This window comes from Adiantum capillus-veneris, chromosome 28, assembly GCF_014529385.1.
Source record: "Adiantum capillus-veneris isolate H3 chromosome 28, ASM1452938v2, whole genome shotgun sequence".
Lineage (NCBI taxonomy): Eukaryota > Viridiplantae > Streptophyta > Polypodiopsida > Polypodiales > Pteridaceae > Adiantum > Adiantum capillus-veneris.
Genome location: NC_140958.1, coordinates 19,795,866 through 19,801,945, shown reverse-complemented (window position 1 = coordinate 19,801,945; position 6,080 = coordinate 19,795,866).

The following is a 6,080-nucleotide window of genomic DNA, read 5'->3' as shown; positions in this document are numbered from 1 at the left end:
CGAAAGCGAAGACCTAATGAAGTTATTAATGTGGAGGATGATGCATCACATAGGCTAGAGTACAACTTCATAAAGATTGTAAGAAGTGTGGGAGTCCCGACAAGATTTAACTTGCACAAGAAAGCACATCACAAACCCCGAAAAGCGGGACAGATTATGGTGGAAAGTCTGTAATGGAATGCAAGGTAAATGAGGCAATGTGGATTATACACCGAGTGTTGTAAGGTAGCAGAGTCACGTGCAGTGGCACACCAAGAGGAGGAGGGAGGTGTGGGTAGAATATTGCAGGCCCCATCTTTTGAGGGATACTGAAAGGATCCCAAAGTTGTGTTGCACCAATGGTTTTGGTTTTGTCCAAATCATGTGTTGCATTTCTACATAGTGGATCAAAACCTAGAGCCATAGCCTCAATGGCCACCACACATTTAGCCTGTGCATGTTGGCACCAATCTAACTAGTGAGAAGATGCAACTATTGTTTGAAAGGGGGTATCAAGTGGATATTAGCAATGAATGAGACCATGTTCATACACCAAATGCTGCTGCTCAAAACCAGACGACCACGCCTATCAGGTCAGATGATCAAGCCACTCCTCAAGGTCATTGCATGTTCCACAATGTGGGTTGGTGTGCACGTACAGTATCGATCATCCATTTCCAAAGATTTTGCTCGCAAGTTCAGTCGTGCTCTGTAGAATAGGCTAGTGATGAAGGAAAATTTGGTAGAGGAAATATGTAAGGTAGATGGTTTTCATGAGTTCTTCAACGTAGAGTCCCAGGGTGGTCATGTCGGTTTGTACAATGTTGGTATTTGCAAGGAGACATTGTGCGCATGCCCACAATTCATGACATAATTCATATTCTTCATGATGTAATATCTCCTGCCACCTTCAATGGCAATTACCTCCTTTTTTAAGTAACATTTTTTAGCACTTAGGTATCATGGTCACATCTTTCAATGGCAATTTAAACACTTGTGCTACCAGTTTAGGGGTTAAGGAAAGAGTGCTAAAAATCATGCCTTTAGTTTTCTTAAGAATGTCTACTTGTGATTTATCATAATAGTTATACTTCCACTCATCCCATGGAAGATGCAAAGGCCTGCAACCCTATTCTCTGTAGTAGCCACACAGTATTTTCCTCTGTCTTCAAGTCAATCTCCACCTTGAAGTCCATGAATGGGTCAATCAAGGACTTTCGGGGGATCTTCATAGAACTGAGGGGAGTCTCCACCACATCCTCCTCATCAATAGAACCTTCATCCTCCTCAAGGTTGTTGATGTTCACACTGATCACAGCTCCCTTTTGACATGGACGCCTTGGCAGCTCATCCTCTTCAAGTGTCGGTTGCATAGTGGCAATGTGCTTTTCTTTGGCCATAGCTAAGGGCTATTGTGCAGTAGGGATGTACTTGAAAAGGTTGGGTGGCAACATGCAAACTAGACAAGCATGATGGATATGATGGCTCACACCTTCAATTAGCACACCATGTCTTTCAAAAGACTCTAATCACACCTACTCTTTAATAGTTTTTCTTAGTGGAGATTCCAACCACAAACCAAGAAATTTTTTGAAATTTCCCACTTTAAAAATTTTGACCCATGTAAATCCGACCTAATAACATCCGGCACAGCATAATCCATTGACCAATTCATTAGCTCTAAACTTTGTGTCTCTGACCTACTATTTGGCTCAACCAAAAATTTGACCCAACATCCATTATATTACCAAACTTCTTCCCGTGAGCTTAAGGTGCAACACTTTTCTTCTCCATGTCCTATCCAAAACACTGATAAGCCCAAAGATTTCTAACATCCCTGATTTTTGTAAACTTCTTCGATTCAATCAACCTTGAGGTGTTTTACCGAAAAAAAAATCAACGTGAAACCATTAATAGGCTTCTCAATCCTGGTTCCAAAAACATTAGCTACATTAGATGTACCCTATCCGAAGTCTTGAAAAATTTGATATGGACCCTTGTCTCTTAGAGTTAGTTTACTTGGATGTGGCCATAATCTAGAATTGTAAAGCATTACCCAATCTCCAACTTGGAAGACCTTAAATTTAACATTCACATTGACCCATGCTTTTCTCCTTCTCTTAATCACCTCAGTGATGTAAGAACTGTCCAATCTATCCTCTTCAAGCTACATCAAGACTGAAAACGTAGGACTAATTTTTTTTGCACTTACTCTGAGATTTTGTACCACAAATTCCATGGGAACTATAGCTTCATGACCATACACCGATTTGAATGGAGCATACCTGTTGTTACCTTGAAAGCTACTCTAAAAGACCACAATGTTGAATCCAACTTTTGATCCCAAACTTTCTAATTTTCCTTAACAATCTTCTTCAAAATTTTGACCAAAGTCTTGTTTGTGCTCTTAGCCTATCCATTGGACTGAGAATGATATGATGTAGATTGATTATGCATGATCATATGAGTTTTTGTCAATTTAGAAATCACCTCATTGAGAAAATGACTTCCTCTATCACTCACCAACTCCACAGGGAAACCAAACTTGGTCATGATATTATGATAAAGAAATCTAGCTACACTCAGAGATTGTTATCCTTAAGAGCTACAGCCTCCCCCCATTTGGTACAATAGTCTGTAGCAACCAAAATATATTTGCATCCTTTACTTGTAGTGGGCTTTACAGGTCCCACAAAGTTCAATCCCCACTTTTGAAAAGGTTCCAAAGGCAATATAGGATGATCAGACATCCTATCTCTAGAATCAGGTTGACCAAGTTTCTCACAAATAACACAACTTTTGGCATGCTCATGGGCATCTTTCAACATTGTGGACCACCACAGTCCAGCTTGTAATATATTTTTGTTTGTTATGTCACCTGAATAATGTCCACCTGCTGCATCTAAATGAGAGTCTTGCAATACAGCTTTCTGTTCAAAATCTGGAACATGTCTTCTGATCACTTGATCAATCCCTTTCTTGTATAAAGCTCCTGATATAACCAAAAAGGGCAAACTTTATTCTTTGATCTTGTAACACCTATTGGCATTGTGCCATCTGTCAAAAATATCAACATCTGATTATACCATGATTCAGATATTGCATTTTGAACCTCAAACAACTCAACATCATGTAGATCATCTTTAACACCTCTTGGCTCTTCTCTAGTTTCAATTTTTCTTAAGTAATCTACTATAGCATGCTCTTTACCAAGAGTATGAATATCACAAAGTCAAACTCCCGTAGCAACAACATCCATCTAGCTAATCTCCCTGTTAGCAATGGCTACTTAATCAAATACAGCAATGCTTGGTGGTCAACATGAAAAACTACTATGTTGCTTAACAAATAATTCCTGAATTTTTTTAAAGCATACACCATCTGTTGACAGGAGAACGGAATGACCGTCAAAAGATGCCGATAAAGAGCAGAGGATAAGCAGGAGTCCCCTTCAAACCCATGTGTATGTGTGTACAACATTTTTGCGCCTAGAGCCGGCGTTGTAATTTAAATGACGGGATTATTTTTAAATGACGGGACTCGTTCCGAGCCCGTAAAGCCTTGTAAATCCCTGTAAATGATTAGATGAGCCATAGCCGGTGAGCCATAGCCGGACTCCAATGATCAGTAATCTCAAAACCCCCGCTCTAATTATCAATTGTGAGCCAATTTGGAAGTAGGTATATAAGCCAAAAGCTCTATTTTTCACGGACAACTCACTTGTAATTTTCGGGAGCTTGGTGAAGAGAGCTCACCTACGCCTGCGCGCTCACGGTTTCGCCCACGGGTATGCTAATACAAAGACCTTTCATACGTTGCTTCTATATGCTCTTAGCTTCATGTTGATGATCATGATGTTGGTTTTGAGTGTGTGTACGCGACGCAATGAGCGGTTGAAGCTCTAGGTTGCCCTCTTGTGTGTTTTGCTCATTGTGCGCTATGTGTGATGTGTATTGCGATTCCGATCATAGACATAGGTTCTAATGGGTAAAGCTAAGCCTTCCAAGCCCTCAATCATTTGATTTGACTGAGGTTAGGTGTGGCGGCAATTGCGGTTGTCCATATAGGCCATTTTTCAAAATGTCGGATTTGAGCCCGGAAACGCATTCCCCATAGTCTTAAGGCCTAGGTTTCTAAGTTTCATGATGATTGGACTTCGTTTCATGTCCATTTGACCATTAGAGAGCCCGATACGCTCGTAGGAGACTTTTGCAGTTTCTGCATCTGTTTTGTCTGTAGGACATTCGTGACTCTTCCTCCTCCTTGCTTTGTCGTCTAGGACATAGCATGTGATGTTTCCATGCACTAGTCGGGTCAGCTACGCCCTTGGATTGACATATTGTATGTTGGTTTGAGTTCTCTCTTCGCTACATCATCCGATCGCGGCGATCCGCCAACATTGGCGCCGCTGCCGGGGACATAGGATTTACACTAGACGGAGGGAGTCATGGTGAGGTTCTTCTCTATCCGTTCCCGCGTGTTACAATTATTTTTTCTTACATCTTAGGTTAGGAGAGACGGTGAGGCTTACCAAGCTCTCAGGTGGACCGAGGAGACTAGAGTTCTTCTTAGGTTACCTTATAGGCTAGTATACTCTAGTGTGGTTTTAGTGCTCAGTGCATTGAGTCCTCATTTGGAGTAAGGAGATCGCTTGCGTGTTGCGGTTGATTTTGGTTTGGAGCATTTTTTACGTTTTTGTCGTTTACATCATATTTGCTTGTGCATATCACACCACCACCCCCTAGTAGCTTAGCATTAGGAGTAGCATTAGTTTAGGTATCATGTTGGTGCGTCACGAGAGTGCAAAGATCGCCTTGGATACCATAACGCGACTCTTTGATACCATAAAGTGACCAAAAACGCTAAGTGTGCGTATTTTTTGATTTTGAGTGCCGAATTTCTTGTTTGCACACTTGCATATGCACTAGTAAAGCTAATCTGGAAAATTTGGTTGCTTTTTGAGTTGATTTGTGCAAAGATTGATTAAATTTTGTGAAGCGGTCTTGAAATACAAAAACTTGAAGTTGTACATGCTAGGAGTGTCTAATTAAAAGGTGCAGGGCATCATTGGAAAGCCCAAGAGGTGTGGAACCCACAGCAAGCGTCCAGAGTTGCAAAAGCCCCAGTTGGCACCAATCGCAGTTGCTGCCACTTGGCTCATTTCAGGGAACAGGTCATAGCCACAAGTGCCCAAGGTCCAAGGGACCCCAAAACCACTTTCCACAGGATCAAATACCCAAAATCTTGACCAAAGGAGCAATTTTTGCAAAGTTGCACTTTTTGGTTGAAATTTTGGCATTTGGCAACCCAAACTTTATCCAAATTGGGCATACATAGGGTCATTAGACTCCACAGAGAGCAGGCTATCCAGTGGTGCAAACAAAATTGCCAGCAGGTGATTTTGGCAGCAACCGCGGTTGTTGCCACTTTCATGATTTTGGAAATTTGACCATATCCCCAGGTTGCTGACAGTACAAGGAGTCCATATCAACTTTCCCCATCAAGTTTGGACAAGTGGAAGAGTTCCAAACAGCCCAGAGACCAAATCAGAGTCTGAAACAGTAGATTGATATCCAAACTGCCCAAAAAGAGTCCAAAAGCTTCATGCATAGGCTCAGGAGACTCAGCAAGACATAAGGAGTCATTGGAAATTGACTAGAGCCCAAACAGAGCATTTTGGCACCAACCGCGGTTGCTGCCACTTGATGAATTTTGGAACTGTGAATAGACCAGTGCCTAGTACACCTTGAGAGGATCCCATAGGTACCCTGGTTGCTCAAAATAGACTCCAAAATCATAGTCAAACACTCCGTGAAAAATTCAAGACCAACTGCACAGTTTTTGGTCCAGATTCTGCAATTTTTTGAAATTTTTTGTACAAATTTGTGTGTAAATTGCAGTGAGTACTCTTAAACGGCCGAGAGGCAAAGTTTTTGTCAACTTGCCTAAAAACAAGTATCAGGAGCACTCAGACACCGAGGTGACGACACAGAAGACTACTAGCCGACCAATCAGGTAAGAGGTTTGGTTTGCAAGGCACTTTTTCTTGTCAATTCATGTATTTGCAATCAAGAAAAATTTTGCCGAGAGATCTCAGGACA